Genomic DNA, 18424 nt, shown 5'->3' with positions numbered 1-18424 from the left:
TTAGAAGCCAGGGAAAAGCAAATGGATGAAACATGACTAAATCATAAGTCAATGCATTATTTCTTAAAAAAGAATATTGCCAGGGGTTCAGGAAAAGGAGAGAGGGCAAATGTAAACCACCAGGGTCTCTGCTACCTCCCACCACCATACTGGGGCCACCAGATTCCACCAACAGGGTCAGCCTTGCTGGCTGCACTGGGTTTAGGTCAGAATTTCTTCAAGGGAGAGTGTTTCAAGGAGGGCTGCGCCAGCTGCTGAGATGGCTCATGTTAGGCTGGCCCGGGGGCCAGGCTTGCTCTGCGCTTGCTTCCAAGTTCTAAAAATGGGGCTTCTGCCTTGTTCTTGTCTGCAGGAGGCTGAGGCGCGAGTATCTAGCTGACTGGGCTGGGGAACATAAAAGTCATTCTTTGTCCTCCAAGGGTTAATCAGTGACAGGCAGGAGATGTGGGTGTCATATGTACCTGGTTTTAACCTGCCTCTGCCCCTTTTTGTTAGCTGTGTTTTTTTTTTTTGAGACAGGCTCTTGCTCTGTCACCCAGGTTGGGTTACAGTGGCGTGATCACGGCTCACTGCAGCCTCAACCTCCTGGGCCCAAGCAATCCTCCCATTTCAGCCTCCTGAGTAGCTGGGACTACACGTGCAAGCCACCACTCCTGGCCAGCTCCGTCATCTTTTGAGAATGGTAAATTCACCGCCTTTTCACTGGCAATAAAGGTCTTGTGTCATTTTTATTTCTATTCATACAACTGGAAAATGTTTTTTTCAACTGGGACAATGCAGTAAATGGTTTGGATTTCAGACAGACCTGGGTTTAAGTCCTGATTTCACCACTTACTAGCTGTGTGACCTCTGGCAAGTTACTCAGCTTTTCTGTGGGTTTATTTATCTGTACAATGGGAACTTACCTCATAGGGCCATTGTGAAGACTGAATTAAGTAATGTATGTGAAAAGGCTTAGCACAGTGCTTGGCACAGAGCAGGTGTTCAACAAAGGTGAGGCAGACAAAGATGGTATTATCTCAGCGGCCCCTTATGTTGCTCAAGTTTTTGGCAGTGAAAGCCCATGACCTAGGTCAGAGGGGGCCAGACAAGGCTTCTAAGAAACAAAGAAGGTCACCATCCTAGGGCACAATCCATAAGATTGTGAGGCAAGGGGTTTATGCTGTGACTGGCTTTATGTTTCCAGCTCAGAGTAGAAGGATAAGGGCGGCCAGGAATGCACTTGGAGCCAGGAAGAGGTGAAGGCCAGTGTCCTGTGGCTCTTGTTTATGAGGGATGCCAGGCTCCAGAGAGTTCCAGTCATGGTCACCATTGTGTGCTGGGGTCTCTGAAATCCATTCCCCATGCTTTCATTTGGGGAGGAGGTGGAGAGGGAGAACATTGAGAGGTTTCTGGGTAGAGGCCTAGAGCTGGGGTGGGTAAGGCTGCAGGACAGGATGGGAACAGGGTTACTGCTGGCAGGGACAGCCTGCACATCCTCAGCAATGCCAAGTTGATGGAGCATTCCACTGTCTACCACAGCTAGCCAGCCACTGGGCAGAGGGCTGCCACCTATGGAGAGGAGATGTAGCAGAGGCTGGAGGACGGGGCAGGCAGGCTGAACAGATGGTGCAGGAACAATGTGATTTTGGAGGACGTTCCTCTAGCAGGGCAGTGCTAGAACCTGAGGTCAGGGCCTATCCTGATTAATGATGGATATAGGGCTGCCTGATCTACTTAATCCATGTTATCAACCTCGCCACTCACTCAGAGTGAACAGAAGGGCCCTGCCTACAGCCTTCATTTCATCCAGGGCATGCATTCTCAACTGGGGCTGTATCTCCCCGAAAGGGGTCAAAATCCATTCTTGGTGGGGGTGCGTGAAAAAAACCTTAGATATTATACAAATGCTCTCCAAAGGGCCACAGTATACACACACAAAGACACACACACACACACACACACACACACACACGATCCCAACTTATGATGGTTCGACTTACAATTTTTCAAGTTTATGACAGTGTGAAAGTGATACACATTCAGTACAAACTGTAATATAATGTTTGGTAGGTGTGTTAGGCAGTTCTTGCATTGCTATAAAGAAATACCTGAGGCTGGCTAATTTATAAAGAAAAGAGATTTAACTGGCTCATAGTTTTGCAGCTGTACAAGCATGGTGCTGGCATCTGTGTGGTTTCTGAGGAGGCCTCAGGGAGCTTTCACTCATGGTGGAGGGCGAAGCAGGAGCAGGCATGGTACATGGGGAGAGCAGGAGCAAAAGAGAGTGACAGGGAAGATGCCACGCACTTTTGTTTTTGACACAGGGTCTCACTCTGTCACCCATGACTTATTGCAGCCTCAACCTCCGGAGCACAAGCCAGCCTCCTGTCTCAGTTTCCCGAGTAGTGTGTATGTGTGTGTATATATATATATATATATAAAACATATATATATACATATTTTTTTGTTATTGTTAGAGACAGAGTCTTGCTATGTTGCCCATGCTGGTCTTGAACTCCTGAACTCCGGTGATCCACCTGCCTTTGCCTCCCAAAGTGTTGGGATTACAAACATGAGCCACTGTGCCCCACTGCCATACTTTTAAACAACCAGATCTTGAGAGAACTCACTCACTATTTTGAGGACAGCGGCAAGGGGATGGTGCTAAACCATTCATGAGAAATCCACCCCCGTGATCCAGTCACCTCCCACAAGACCCCAGCTCCAACACTGGGGATTACAATTCAACATGAGATTTAGCAGGGACAACATCTCAAGTATAGCAGTAGGTTAGCTGTATTAAATGCATTTTCTATTAATCATATTTTCAGTTTACGGTTAGTTTATCTGAATGTAATCCCATTGTAGGTCAAGGAACGTGTGTGTGTGTGTGTGTGTACGTGGTATAAAAATTTCATGGGGGAAGAGGCAGGGTGATTAGGAAAAAAAGTCCCAAAAGTTTCCTTGGTGTGGGGTGATGATGAAAAACAAAGTTTGAGAAAAAGTGAAGCAGGACCTCTTGTCCCAAAGAACTACCAGTGGCCCAGTCAGGGACTTCTAGTGAGTTAAGAAGCCCTGCGCAGCAACTCTAAGTTCAATGCAAGCTAATACCTCCCTGCTTTCCTCACTGAGCCAGAAATCCCTACCTCTGTCAGCCAGTTCCTCTCCTGTTTACCTCCATTTACAGTCTCCATGGCCACCAGTGAGTCCTGGGGAAACTCAACCCCTGGAGTGAGGAATTTAACAAGAAGATGAGAACCCGCATGGCATGGCCTATCTTTCCCAAGGTGGGAAAGTGGAAAGGTTCTCCCCTATGCAGACAGGACTGAGCGGTCTGTTTGTGAACATGCCATTAGGCACAATGCTGCTTACAGAAGAGCCCAGTTCCACAGCTCAAATATGAATTTTTCTTTTTCTTTCTTTTCTCTTTAAAAAATATTTTTATAGAGACAGAGTCTCTCTTTGTTGCCCAGGCTGGTCTCAAACTCCTGGCCTCAAGTGATCCTCCTGCCTTGGCTGCCCAAAGTGTTGGCATTACAAGCACGTACCACTGTACCTGGCCAAAATCTGAATTTTTCTAACTTCTCTTATCAGTGCATATTTCTATCATAAGGATGAGATCACATCCTTTCCTGAACCTCAACCTTACAGCCTTCTCTAACCAGGTCAGTTTATGAGCATCATGAAGGACAGTGAGATTTCAGTTTTCTTATCATTATTGTGTAAGTGCTGATTTTTTTCTAAAGAAATCTGTAGGGAACATGACAAACCATTATGTCGCAAATGTCCGTTACTTTGCCTTCTACTACCAGCCACCTTGATTTTTGACATTTGAATTTCAATTATTAGCCAGGTGTGGTGGCTCATGCCTGTAATCCCAGCACTTTGGGAGGCTGAGGCGGGAGGATCAGTTGAGGCCAGGAGTTCAAGACAAGCCTGGGCAACGTGGTGAGACCCTGTGTCTACAGAAAATACAAAAATTAGCTGGGTTTGGTGGCATATACTTATAGTCCCGCCTACTTGGGAGGCAGAGGTGGGAGGATTTATTGAGTCAGGGGATGGAAGTTGCAGTGAGACAAGATTGTGCCCCTGTTGGATTGTGCCACTCCATCCTGGGTGACAGAGCAAGACTCTGTCTCAAAAAAAAAAAAAAAGTCAATTATTAGTCTGAGATAATCCATTTTTTAATTACTCTGCAATTAAAAGACAGAGCAGGGGCCAGGTATGGTGACTCACACCTGTAATCCCAGCACTTTGGGAAGCCAACGTGGGCAGATCACTTGAGGTCAGGAGCTCGAGACCAGCCTGACTGACATGGCGAAACCCCATCTACACACAAAAAAAGTACAAAAATTAGCAGGGCATGATGGTCCGCACCTGTAATCCCAGCTACTCGGGAGGCTGAGGCAGGAGAATCACTTGAACCTGGGAGGTGGAGGTTGTTGTAAGCTGAGATTGTGCCACTGCACTCCAGCCTGGGCAACAGAGCGAGACTCTCAAAAAAAAAAAAAAAAAAAAAAAGAGCAAGTATTTTCTGGCTTAATGTATTTCAAATGACCACTTTCATATGAATCAAGTCTTAAACTGCATGCAGCAAAGTTTTGATATTATTTTTGCTTCCGTCTTTTAAATAGGTACAATTTTTTTGTCTTGGCTCTGCAATTCATTAGCTATTGGATTTAAAAAAACAGCTTTGAGGTATAATTAATATAAATAGAATACACCCATTTAAAGTGTACAATTCAATGTTCTTTAGTATAGTTACAGAGTTGAGCAACCATCACCACAATCTAATTTTAGAAATCTTCATCTCCCTTGAAAGAAACCTCATACTCAGTAACAGTCACTCCCCATTCCTCCCCACCCACCCCAGGCCTAGGAACCACTTATCTACTTTGTCTCTAGAGATTTGTTAAGTGGGGACACATTTTTGAGCAAAATCATTTCATATTCTAATTCTATAATTAACCAATAGCTTATTGTTCTGTAATTATCCAATAATGTAACCATAATTAACCAATTATTAATATACTCACACCTAATCTCAATTTTAGCTGGCACTTTGTGTGAAAAGTGAAGTTGGTGTTGGCCAGGTGGTTCTGTGCCATTGAAACTTCATTTCCAATAAGCACTGAGGCAACAGGTTTAGCTTCCTTCCTGCCCAGAAGTGTTCATTAAAGAGTTTGTAAAGTTTTCAAATTAAATTATAAATGTACCAGCAGCTTGCTGTTTAAGAATTCCTGGCCAGGCACGGTGGCTCAAGCCTGTAAACTCAGCACTTTGGGAGGCCAAGGCTGGCGGATTCCTTGAGCTCAGGAGTTTGAGATCAGCCTGGGGAAGATGGCAAAACCTAGTCTCTACAAAAAAATGCAAAACTTTAGCCAGGTGTGGTGGTGCACACCTGTGGTCCCAGGTACTCTGGAGGCTGAGGTGGGAGGATTGTTGAAGCCCAGGAAGTTGAGGCTGCAGTGAGCTGGGTGACAGTGAGACCTTGACTTAAAAAAAAAAAAAGAATCCTATGATGAAGTTGTTTGTAAAGGCTAATCTCTAAGGTAAAAATCCATCCACATTCTTCTCAAACACAGATACATTCAGGGGTGTCTAATCTTTTGGCTTCTCTGGGCCACACTGGAAGAAGAATTGTCTTGGGCCATAAAATACACTAACGATAGCTGATGAGGTTAAAAAACATTGCAGAAAAATTCTCATAACGTTTTAAGAAAGTTTACAAATTTGTGTTGGACAAACTTGCATTAACTGGTTTGGTCTGTAAATCTTGGTTTCCGCAGATCTGATTTTCTTGAGGGCTTTTCTTTTCGATCTCTCTGCAGTGGTTAATGTGTGGCAATGAGCACTGAGTTTCCTCCTTGAAGGTCCAGACACCCCTGCACAGGGATAAAATGATGTTTTTAGGACAGACCCTTGCACTGCTGGTGTGTGCCATGTTCCAGGCATGAGAGCTTCAGTATCCACACAACATAGTTGGCCCTGATGGCTCATTTCCGAGCTTTCCTGGGTCCTTGTAGGAAACAGCAAGTTTGAAAATTGATATATTTTTTCTTTTGTATTTTTTATTTTCATTTTTTTGAGACTGAGTCTCACTCTGTCGTCCAGGCTGGAGTGCAGTAGTGCAATCTCAGCTCACTGCAACCTCTACCTCCTGGGTTCAAGCGATTCTCCTGCCTCAGCCTCCTGAGTAGCTGGGATTACAGGCGTGCGCCACCATGTCTGGGAAATTTTTGTATTTTTAGTAGAGACGGGGTTTCACTATACAGGTCAGGCTAGTCTCAAACTCCTGACCTCAAGTAATCCACCCACATCAGCCTCTCAAAGTGCTGGGATTACAGGCATGAGCCACCATGCCCAGCCAAAAAATGGATATATTTTTCTTTCCTTTTTTTTTTTTTTTTTTTTGAGACTGGGTTTCACTCTGTTTCCCAGGCTGGAGTGCAATGGCACGATCTCAGCTCACTGTAGGCTCAACCTCCTGGGCTCAAGTGATCCTCCTACTTCAGCCTCCCAAGTAGCTGGGACTACAGGTGGGTGGTTAATTTTTTTGGTATTTTTTTGTAGAGTCAGGGTTTTGCCATGTTGCCCACACTGGTCTCAAACTTCTGGGCTCAAACGATTCGCCCGCCTCGGCCTCCCAAAGTGCTGGAATTAAAGGCGTGAGCCACCAGGACCGACCTGAAAATGGATATATTAATATTTTTCTAGCATTTTGTAGCTACTAATCAGGCAATGGTTTTCCTCTCTCAATACCAGATGAATTGGTAGGCTGAAATGGCAGAATCTGAGACACATCCATAAGGCCATTATATAGACAAAAAGGTATATCTGGCCAGGGAAATGATAAATATAAGCCTTTGCCCCACTCATTTCCCTGACATAATGCTCAGGCTACCAGAATTCTGCCTGCAGAGTGACATGACTTTCACTTTTCCACAGCACTTTCTGGTTTACAGGGCATGTTTGCAGATGTGATTAAATTTGAATTTCATCGCAATGCTGTGAGGTAGGTAGGGTGGGTCTTTGATTTTCCGGATGAGAAACCAAGTGTAAGAACTTGCTCAAGGTTAAATGGCTAGGTGATAGAACTGGAACACCCTGGTTAAAGCCCAGTCCCCATTAAAGCAGTCCTCTGGGGAGGCCATAAATGTATTCTAACTTTGCTCAAAAATATTTTGAAACTTCTCTTTCAGTACCTTCAAAATCTGTAGCATATCTTTGAATATCCTCAATGGAGGCACATTTCATCTCAGTCAGTGGTTCTTAAACTTGAGCATGCACTGGAATCGCCTGGAGGGCTTGTTAAAACACCTACTGCTGGGCTCCATCCCCAAAGTTTCTGATCCATTAAATATAAGGTGGGGCCTGGGATGTGTGTTTCTAATGACTTCCCAGGTGATGGCGATACTGCTGGCTTTAGGGCTATATTTTGAGAACCATATCCTAAGGAATTTATTTCTGGAAAGAGTGAATTGTTTAAAGCCAAGTCTAATGATTAAGGTGAGGGATCAAGCTAGGGAACTCCACCATTGGCCAAAACCAATGGGCAACTGTAAAGAACAAGATTGGCTCTGGCAGAAATTCAAATAAAGAGCTCCAAAAAGGTTCTGAAAACATGTGGTCTGAATGTGAAGCTTCCCAACGTGACCACTTTAAAAGGAAGAACACTCTTGCATGTGTGCTAAAGAATTCTCACAAGTTACAGAAACACCTTGCACAAATTTACATTGTGAGATGTTCACTATCAACCTTTTATTCTCAGCTTAGGAAAAAAGAAACCATGGAGGTAACACCCACATTAGTACTGTATTAAGGAGGGATTAATAGTTATTTACAACAGCTGAACTGATTACACTGGCATGGCAGAGGTCTTTTTTTTCTTTTTTTGAGACAGGGTCTCGCTCTGTCACCCAGGCTGGAGTGCAGTGGTGCAATCACGGCTCACTGCAGCTTTGACCTCCCTGGACTCAAACGATCCTTCCGACTCAGCCTCCTGAGTAGCTGGGACTACAGGCATTTACCACTGTGCCTGGCTATAAAAAATTTTTTTGTAGAGATGGGGTCTCTCTATGTTGCCCAGGCTGGTCTCCAGAAACTCCTGGGCTCAAGCGATCCTCTTGTCTTGGCCTCCCAAAGTACTGGGATTCCAGGAATGAGGTACTGTGCCTGGCCACCAGAGGTCCTTTCTATGCTGCAAAGGTGTGGAAGATGAGGGGGAAAACTCCACCTCTTCATACCCTGAGTTTTTGGTTGTGATTGGAATGGAAAAGGTGAAAATATTTAATTTTGGATGCCAGAAATAAATATGTAGTATTTTGTGGGGGGGGGGGGAGGGGGAATTCCAGCAGAAAGGAAAAAAAATGAACTACATTAGGTACTTAAGCTGGGAGAAAGTCAATCCATGTCACAGCAGGGAAAAAAAGAGGCGGAGGACTGCCTAAATATTGGTTCTATTTTAATTCCAATTCTACATTACATTAAACTCTCCCTGTACTCCTAATTTACAGCAAATGCTGACACAAATTGGTATGCCTTCTCTTCTTTGACATCAGTGTTTCTCTTGAATTATGTATTTCTATCTGGAATGAGGTTTATGAGGCTAAAACCTTCTTTCAAGATAGGTGAGAACAGAGAAGGATCAACAAGGGGTTGAGTGCAAAATCAAAGTAAGTTGGGGCTAAGATATGCTCAGGGCAGCACTTCACTGCCCAAAGCGACAGTAAGTGGTATTACAAATGACACTGATCTTCTGAATTTCAATACATTGATTAAATTTCAACTACTATAGAACAAGAAAAATTCTATTAACCTTCATCCCAGAACTGCCAGATTCTTCCTTTATTGATACCCTACAAGTATTTAGTAGCCATTTTTAAGAAAGAGTACAGATAATCATAATAACTGCATCACATGGATTCCATCTAAAATTGAGTCAAAGACAAAAGAAATCCCCTGCCTGACGCAGTGTGTCTCAGCCATCTCAGCCTTCACACAGGTTGAGGTGCTTAACCTACCTCACAGTTTGGTGCTGTGGACAGATCTGGCCCCACTATTGGTGACAAATGGCTCCCGGTCCAAGTCAGCCATTAGTTCATATTGACAGAGGCCACTGGCTGGCTCCATCTGGGGCCTGACCATGTCTCAGGGCCCCTTCTCAGCTTTGTTAGTTTGTGATGGGCTCTGGGCTGGCTGGTCAGACCAGGACTGAAGTGGAGCATTTTGACGAAGCTGTTTTGAGATAACATTTGTAAAAAATGTAGATATAGTGTCTCGTATTGCCAAATAATATACAGAACAGACATGCCTGATCCTTTCCCTTTTCTATACCTCATTCCACCCTCGGCCTGAGCCTGAGCCTCACCCTATAGATAATCTTCAGCCATCTCTGAAAACTCTTCCATTTTTAATCTTTACCTATCACCCACTTCAACCCAGGAATGGGAACTGGAGATAAGATGAAACTCTTTGTTTTTTCACATTTCTTGATAATTTAAAAAAGAACATTTTCTGTTTTGCTTATAATAATGTAAAAATTGTCCCTGAGTCAATATGGCTACATTAATGCAGCTCAACCATAATGTTCTTTGGCTGAAACTGGCTGTGCCCAGCAGCCTTATGGTGATGTGGCTTACCCACTGGCACACCCCTTGTTTGGCCAGCCTGAGGAACATGTGAAGGACACTGTCACCCTGAGAGTGGGCTTGGGCCAAGAGCCCAGTGGGCTTCTCTAGCCTCTCTTCAAGTTCAGGGGCAGGTGCTGCTCCCAGCCACGGCCCTCACCGCTCTGCTGGCTGGCAAGCTGCTGAGAAGAATGGCCTGTGGAGGCTGAAAATTGCTGAAAACCCCATTCTGCCCAAAATATCTGCGGTGAGTTAATTTATTCTATAATTTAAAGAATTCCACATTAATGAAAGAGAAGTGGAATCCTGAGAGCCAGCTAAAAATGGAATTAAAAAGGGCCCATTCTTCAGGCAATATTAATGAGAGCTTTGTATATATATTGGTGAGTAAATGGCAATTAAAACTAAAATGTCTGTTAGTGATTCACTGAGTTCTAAAGGTTGGCCTTTTGCCTTTTGTGGTCAGCAATCCCCCTTTTTTTTGTGACTCCACTATTCTAGACAGAAAACAGTTAATCCAATAGGACTTAGTATCTTACAAAAGATTCGCTAAAATATTTTCTGCCAAATGTTCATCTTCTAACAGCTGCTTTTTTATTTCAGTGAGAGGTACTTGAAATAAAATCATTGTTCTCCAAGAAAAATGCATGCTAAATAATACAGAGCTGCCAGATTATTAAACAGCAAAGGCATTTCATAATATTAGCACCAACCACAGGTTCCACTTCTGCTGATGCACAAAATTTTGAGTAATTAGTCATTGCACAATGTTGTATTTATATTCATTTTTGCTTGAGCTGTTAGGCCACAAAATCAGTAGGCAGTTGCTGTTATAAAAGGATTCTCTGGGTTATTTATAATGTTTCTGCTTCTTCACACTTGCTGCTTCACTCTTGGGTCTTGAGCCAGGTCTACACTGTGAAAATGAAGGAAGGAACTGAGCAATTGTTCTGTGAATCTAACTGCATTGAAAGCTGGTGTGGATGATTCACAACCGTGTATGTCTTGGCTGGTGCACCTGGTATATTTGTCTACACAACCCAAATTCGTCATATACTGGCTGATTTGTCACTTTATCAGGGAAGGATGCATAGTTACGTGAAGGCTGTGTTTCTACCAGGAATAAGCTAGTGTCTAAGGCACAGGCGGTAGGGCAAGTATCTGAACTAGCATTATGTTGCAAAAGAGTTACCTTCAAATGTCAGTTACTTTAAATGAAGGATTGATTTCTGCTCCAAATGCTTCCCTGTTACACAGATCAGTGATTCCCTAGAAGGCAGGCATACCGGATGGAAGGGCATTTACGGATCACCTGAGATTTTAATTTTTTTTTAAGTTATATAGGCATCTTTCTGTGCTATCTGCAGAGAATCACTGATGACAGGAACTCTTTCTAGTGGGAGTAGGTTTTAGCCTTTATGTGAGTCAGAGTAAAAAATATGCTGAAAACCACTCGGACTGACAGAATGATCTGTTTGTTTCAACTATGAAATAACCATCTTAGTTATCTCCCCCCTGCCCCCACTTTTTTTTAAGGAAATGAACTATCTTTATGTCATCTGAATTCCCATGAGCTCTCAAATCCACTTCTCAGCATCCCCATTTCCACTTCCCTAGTCCAGGCTGCCACCATCTCTCACCCAGATCAAAATGACAGTCTCTGGACTTTCTCCCTGACTCCAGTCTTGTAAACTCCAATTTATTCTTCACACAGCAGCCATATTAATCTTTTTATAAAGTGTAAATCTGATCAAATGTATCCCTTGCTTAAATGGCTCCCCATTGCCCTCAGAAGTGTGAATTCTCAGAAGTGGCAAAGGAAGCCCTTTACAACCCAACCCTGCCACCTCTTCACCTCATCCTTTCCCACTCTTCTTTGTACTCAGGTCTTTCCAAATAGAACTATTTGAAGCAGCACAAATATGCCATGCTCCCTTTAGCTGCTTCATGAGCTGCTGCCTCTGCCTGAGTGCCACTTTACCAAGCTGCCTCTGCCTTATCCTTCAGCTCAGCTCCTTCCCTTACGCTCTCAAACAGCTTCCCTGGGCTCCTCAGGCTAGATGGGCCCCCTCCACTGCATCACCATGGGACTTCTCATTCTGGCTGTATGGACTATGCACTCTTCTGGATTCCAAGCTCTTTGTGGCCAGGGACTGTCTTATTATGCCAGTGTGTCCCTGGCATACCAGTGTATATCCACTGTGTGGCATGTGGAAAATTCAAAGTGTGCTGAATAAGAAAGTGTACAGTGGGATGTGCCTCATTCCATTTTGCCATTCTTTCCAATAGGGTATTTCCTATTTCTTAAGGAACTGTTTTCAGTTCTAGAGGCTGCTTTTGTATCATTAGTCTTGGAACTCCCACGATGCTCTGAGAATAAGATGAAAGGCGGCCTGAGGACCCTGACTGTGATCACTGCCTGTGAAGAAACACAATTTAGGCTTCTCTTTGTAGCAATGTTGTAGCCTAGAGATCTGAAAACTCTCCTTCTACAAGATACTCAGAACTCTGGGATAAAACAGAAGCCTTATTACTATTAGTATATCTAAAAAATAGAAATAAGATTTTCCCAGAGTCCAAAAACAAAGAGAGTTCTAAAAACTAGCATGGCAAGAGCATAAACTATGGCCATCCAAGCGGTTTGCTGGTCCGGGTAATCTTGGGGCTTGGGCTTTAATGGCCATGTTTGGACAAAAGGTGGGTTTCAAGCAAAGTGGAGTGCTGGAACTAAGACTCCTACAGAAAAGATGAGCCAGGAAAAAAAAATTCCACCACCGGCTCAGAGAAACAGCAACAAATCCTGTTACTGAGACTTTGTAATGTGATCCTGTTCCTAAGCAGTTTGGGTTGTGAAATTTATACTACTTTTTAAGAAGTGTTTGTTCATATCCTTTGCCCACTTTTTGATGGGGTTGTTTTTTTCTTGTAAATTTGTAAGACATTTATGCAGCCAACAGACACATGAAAAAATACTCATCATCACTGGCCATCAGAGAAATGCAAATCAAAACCACAATGAGATACCATCACACACTGGTTAAAAAGTCAGGAAACAACAAGTGCTGGAGAGGATGTGGAGAAATAGGAACACTTTTACACTGTTGGTGGGACTGTAAACTAGTTCAACCATTGTGGAAGACAGTGTGGCAATTCCTCAAGGATCTAGAACTAGAAATACCATTTGACCCAGCCATCCCATTACTGGGTATATACCCAAAGGATTATAAATCATGCTGCTATAAAGACACATGCACACGTATGTTTACTGCAGCACTATACGCAATAGCAAAGACTTGGAAGCAACCCAAATGTCCATCAGTGATAGACTGGATTAAGAAAATGTGGCACATATATACCATGGAATACTATGCAGCCATAAAAGGATGAGTTCATGTCCTTTGTAGGGACATGGATGAAGCTGGAAACCATCATTCTCAGCAAACTTGCAAGGACAAAAAACCAAACACTGTGTGCTCTCACTCATGGGTGGGAACTGAACAATGAGAACACTTGGACACAGGATGGGGAACATCACACACCAGGGCCAGTCGTGGGGTGGGGGGAGTGGGGAGGGACAGCATTAGGAGATATACCTAATGTAAATGATGAGTTAATGGGTGCAGCACACCAACTTGGCACATGTATACATATGTAACAAACCTGCACGTTGTGCACATGTACCCTAAAACTTAAAGTATAATAAAAAAAAATAAAGTACTTAGAAAAGTGCTTAGAAAAAAAAAAGAGTTAAAGTTAGGATTAAGGTATAGAGATATACCTGAAGAACAGATCATCTAAAATATGTAGTTTTATATGCTGTAGTACATTTTAACAAAGATTTCATAATATAAAGCAGAAATAAACAGACAAAAAGAAGCCATTAAAAAAAGAAATTTATATTACCTGTGTGGCCAGAAATTCACAAGCCAAGATATCAAAATAAAAGTATTCCTCAGCTAGGGATACTCCTGGGGCAGCAGGCAGAAGCAAAGGCAAATTTCTCAGGCAAGAAATACCTTCAACCTAGACTACATAGGATTCTCACAGATAAAGTACCACTGAAGATAAGCTCACAGCCCGCAATTATAAAACATGTGACAAAGCAATCTACCATGAAAGAGAGTAAGCAGTTACACAAGAAATTAGTCCTCAGCAATTTCAGATAATAGAGTCAGCTAAAAGAAACTACAGATACATGTTTAAAATGATTAAAGACAAAATAAGAAATTTAAAAATAAGAATCTACCATATGAAAGAATGGACAGGTTTGAGATAGAATCAAATGGAAATTTTAGAAATGAAAAATACGGTTTCTAAACACAAAAACAGGTTTCTAAACAAATTAGACATGGCTAAGAAGACAATTAATGAACTGGGCAAAAGACCTGAAGAAATAACCCAGAATATAGCACTGGAAGACCAGGATATAGAAATTATGAAGGAGACAAAGTTTAAAAGACATGAAGAATAGAAAGAGAAGGTCTACATAGATCTATATCTATATATCTGTATCTATATATATGTATGGAGAGAGAGAGAGAGAGAGAGAGAGAATATCTAATAGGGTTCCCACAGAAAATAGGGGAAAGGCAACAATAAGAGAAAATGATTGTGAGTTTTTCAGAATTGATGAAAAAACATAAATACTGAGATTCAGGAAGAAGAGTCATGAGTAGTATAAATAAATTCAGATCTAGATTCCCTGTAGTAAAACTGCAGAATGGCAAAGAACAAGAGATGTTTTAATAAGCTAATACTGTCTTCAAATGTATTATTAATGGCTAATTTCTGGCTCAGTGTGGTGGCTCATGCCTATAATTCCAGCACTTTGGGAGGCTGAGGTGGGAGGATTGCTTGAAGCCAGGAAGGAGTATGAGACAAGGCTGTTCAACAAAGTGAGACTCCAGCTCTAGAAAAAAAAATCAGCTGGGCATAATGGTGTACGCCTGTGGTCCCAGCTACTCAGGAGACTAAGGTGGGAGGATGGCTTGAGCCCAGGAGTTTGAGGCTACAGTGAACTATGATGGTGCCATTGCACTTCAGCATGGGTGGCAGAGTGAGACCCAATATCTTAAAAGAAAAAAAGCCAACTTCTTCATAACATTAAGCATCTTAAACACAGGAGTCATAGTGTATTTGTAATATTTTATTTCTTAAAAACTATCAGAAGCAAAAGTAGCAAAATGTTAAAAATCAATAAAGCTAGGTGGTGAGTCAATGGATGTTCATGATATTATTCTCTATACTGCTCAGTGTGGTTGAAATATTTCATTTGAAGGAAGGATAAAAGGAGGAAAGGAAGGAAGGAAAGAGAGGCAATCTGACTTGCCTTGGACTAGTGAGGGGAGAAATAAATGTATGTGTTTAATGCAGATTATAGTCACATACAACTTGATTTAAACAATTAGATTCCTACATATTAAAACTAAAAGTTAAAGAGAATACTAAATGAAGGAAAAAGATTTTCCTAGTTGGGAACAGGACAGTCATGGGGAAGGCACCTAGCAGATGTCACTATAATCTTTCTTTTTCTAATTTTTGTTTGCTTGACCAAGGAAAGAAAACAATATAACATTTTCAGTTTTTAGAGCATCTCTTAGGGGAGATGTACTTCACCTAACCTCTGGATCCCTTTGATCTCCAAATCCATAGCTTTTTCAGGGGTTGTACCACAGTATAGAACACTTCTGTATTTGTTTTTAAAGGAACTGAAACAGGAAGAGGAAAGCAAGAATGACTTGCTTTATAGCGGCTTTAAACTCTGTCTCACTGCAGTACATTCTGTTCACACACACACGTACACATAAGCACATGACATTCATGTAATTAACTGTTTATTCACAGTACATAGACACGCAAAGTATACACACCATTAACCTACAACACAAACACACATGCACACACTTTTATACAAAGGGCAGAGTTCAGCAAGCTATGAACCACACACCTCTTTTTCTATTTCCTTGTCCAACTCCATCAGCAGCAATGGGCATTGAGGGCAGTGGGCATGGCTCCCACTGCCATGGGCTCTATGGTTTGGCTCTAGGCGTTTTTTTTTTTTTCTCTTTTTGAGACAGGGTCTCGCTCTGTTGCCCAGGCTGGAGTACAGTGGCACGATCTCAGCTCACTGCAGCCTTGGTCTCCCAGGCTCAACTGATCCTCTTGCCTCAGCCTCCCAAGTAGTGGGGACTACAGACGTGTGCCACCATACTGGCTAACTTTTTTTGTTGAAATGGGGTTTCGCCATGTTGCCCGGCTGGTCTTGTACTCTTGAGCTCAATCTGCCCACATCTGCCTCCCAAAGTGCCGGGATTATAGGCATGCACCATCGCGCCTGGCTCTAGGTGGTTTTTTTTCACCTCCTCATAATTTCAGGTCTACCCTAGAAACGTTGTCACTCAATGGAAGCCACTTAGAAAATCTATTGTGTTGTCTTGGCAGATTTGCTCCTGAGAACACCATTACAACATCCTAGGAAGATGGGCGAGGAGTAGACCACAGGCTCACTGCCATATTATCACACCAATGTCTTAGAAGCTTAAGGAGGGTGGACAGGTGGGGCTTAGATGTAGGAAGCTAAGAGGAAGTGAAATCCTAATCGTAGATGGGTAAGCAAGCTCCCATAACCTTATACAGTACCCTCTCACTGGGCAGAGGGACTATTTCATGTCTAGGTCCACAGAACATTCTAAATCTAGATTTAGTTCTTTCTCTCTTGACTTTTTCCAAGGCTGAAACAATGGTTCCTTTTCTGTACTCTACATCCACTTCCATACCCCGCTTCTCTACTACCATATTCCTCTTTCAGTCACTGGCCATATTTGAGTTCTGAAGCAGGGCCAGGGGCCCAGATCCCCTCAGGGAGCCACTAAGCTGTCGGGCGGTAGTCATATGTACATACATGTCCAGGTCTGACTGTGGGACAGTACCTCGGGAAAATGGAAAAAACAGCCTTAGATTGGGCCCTGGTTCAGTTCCTCAAAGTGAAGATGACATTTCTGGTAAGCAGTTACAATTAGATTTCTAGAGCCCTGGGTATTCAACTGATCACATGCAGGATTAAGAAAGATAATTTAAAATATTGAATTCTGCCTGATTAGCTAATAAATGAGGTGATCTGTTGATGTGGAAGTAATGTAATAGAGCTAATATGGCCCCCTGGGCATGACAGATGTCTTGTGCCTTGTCTATCCATCTCTTCTGCAATTACCTTGTCCTCTGTCCTTTCCTTACAGTCAGTGAACTTCTTTTTGTCTTCTTCATTTTTTTCTAGCCACCAGAGTCTGCAGAGTTTTACTAATATCATTTCTAAGGTTAAGAGGGCTGTTTCGGAACCTCATTTGGGTTTTCTTTATTCTATGATGCTGATTTCAGAGATGTCGTGCACTCTCTGTAACTTAGTTTTTTTGGCCTGGTCTTTGTATGACTGTAGGTAAAACAATCTAAGGATATGTTTTTTTTTGTTTTTGTTTTTTCTGGGAAGGAGTCTCGCTCTGTCGCCCAGGCTGGAGTGCAGTGGCATGATTTCGGCTTACTGCAAGCTCCGCCTCCCGGGTTCAGCCATTCTCCTGCCTCAGCCTCCCGAGTAGCTGGGACTACAGGTGCCTGCCACCACACCCAGCTAATTTTTTGTATTTTTAGTAGAGATGGAGTTTCACCATGTTAGCCAGGATGGTCTCGATCTCCTGACCTCGTGATCCACCTGCCTCGGCCTCCCAAAGTGCTGGGATTACAGGCATGAGCCACCACACCCGGCCTAAGGATATGTTTTAAAATGGAAAACTGGGTAATTATTCTGTTTTCAAATCAGTTATAGGGAGCATTTATATCTAAGATTTATTGTTTCCCTGGGCATCTTAAATGTAGAACTTAAGGAATGTAAGAAATCCAGTTGATCCCCTAGTCCCCTGAGAAAACTAAGGCTCAGGGAGGGTAAGCGACTCTTAACACTCAAACTAGTTACTTTCCCAGAAGGAACCAGAACTCTTTTATTATTTGCAGAGGGCCTGTTATTATATGCCAAGCATTGTATTAAGCAGTGGGGTTGCCCCAAGAGAACTCTCTGAGATGGACCTTAAGGATGGGCAGGAGTTTGCCTCAACTAAAAAGCTAGTTTGTGAATGTTAAAAAAGAATCACATTTTCACTAACCTTTATAGTTTAGCAGTTTATAGTTTAGCTCCTACTTAAAGAAATGTAATGAAAAAATGATTTGGTTATAGTCTCTGAGAGTGGTGCACCTCTCCTCCAGGTTTGATCATTCAGTGATGAGAATGAATGAACATGAGTTGTTCCAGAACCTTTGCTGTCTGGAATGAGCATGATCCTGCAACATCACTGTCTATGTGTATTAGTCCCTTTTCACACTGCTATAAAGAAATACCCAAGACTGGGTAATTTATATAGAAAGGAGGTTTAACTGACTCAGAGTTCCGCATGGCTGGGGAGGCCTCAGGAAACTTACAATCATGGTGGAAGGAAGCACTGTTCTCAGGGTATACATGGATTATTTCATTTAAATGAGGCTGCAGTATACTGTACAAAGTAAGCAAGGCCTTTTCAAGATCTGGCAGCTTCTGAAGGTCTACAGAAAAGGAGTAATTATAGACACCTGTATCATGACAAGTGACAAGTAGGCACATCTTCCATGGCGGCAGGTGAGATAGAGCATGTGAAGGGAAGGGAGAAGAGCCCCTTATAAAATCATCAGATCTCGTGAGAACTCACTATCACAAGAATAGCATGGTGAAAAGTGCCCCCATAATCCAATCACCTCCCACCAGGTCCCTCCCTCAATACCTGGGGATTACAATT

The 18424-nt window shown here is 42.7% G+C and overlaps 2 protein-coding genes across 7 annotated transcripts in view; one reads left to right on the top strand and one right to left on the bottom strand.

Annotated features, from left to right (window-relative positions):
* BABAM2 (BRISC and BRCA1 A complex member 2) overlaps positions 1 to 18424 on the top strand; it is a 574233-nt gene that overhangs the window by 28358 nt on the left and 527451 nt on the right. The gene's annotated exons all lie outside the window — the stretch shown is intronic.
* The window catches only part of RBKS (ribokinase), a 108683-nt gene that overhangs the window by 18655 nt on the left and 71604 nt on the right, over positions 1 to 18424 (bottom strand). The window contains exon 9 of one of the 4 annotated variants that reach the window (XR_004027069.1): positions 5459 to 5867. The exons of the other annotated variants lie outside the window; for them this stretch is intronic. The gene's annotated coding sequence lies outside the window, so the exon portion shown is untranslated. Of the gene's footprint in view, positions 1 to 5458; positions 5868 to 18424 lie in introns of those variants that run through there. 4 annotated transcript variants of the gene reach the window in all.

Source organism: Nomascus leucogenys, chromosome 19 (assembly GCF_006542625.1).
Source record: "Nomascus leucogenys isolate Asia chromosome 19, Asia_NLE_v1, whole genome shotgun sequence".
Lineage (NCBI taxonomy): Eukaryota > Metazoa > Chordata > Mammalia > Primates > Hylobatidae > Nomascus > Nomascus leucogenys.
Note: the sequence above shows the minus strand (reverse complement) of the source record. Positions and strands in the feature narration are given on the sequence as shown.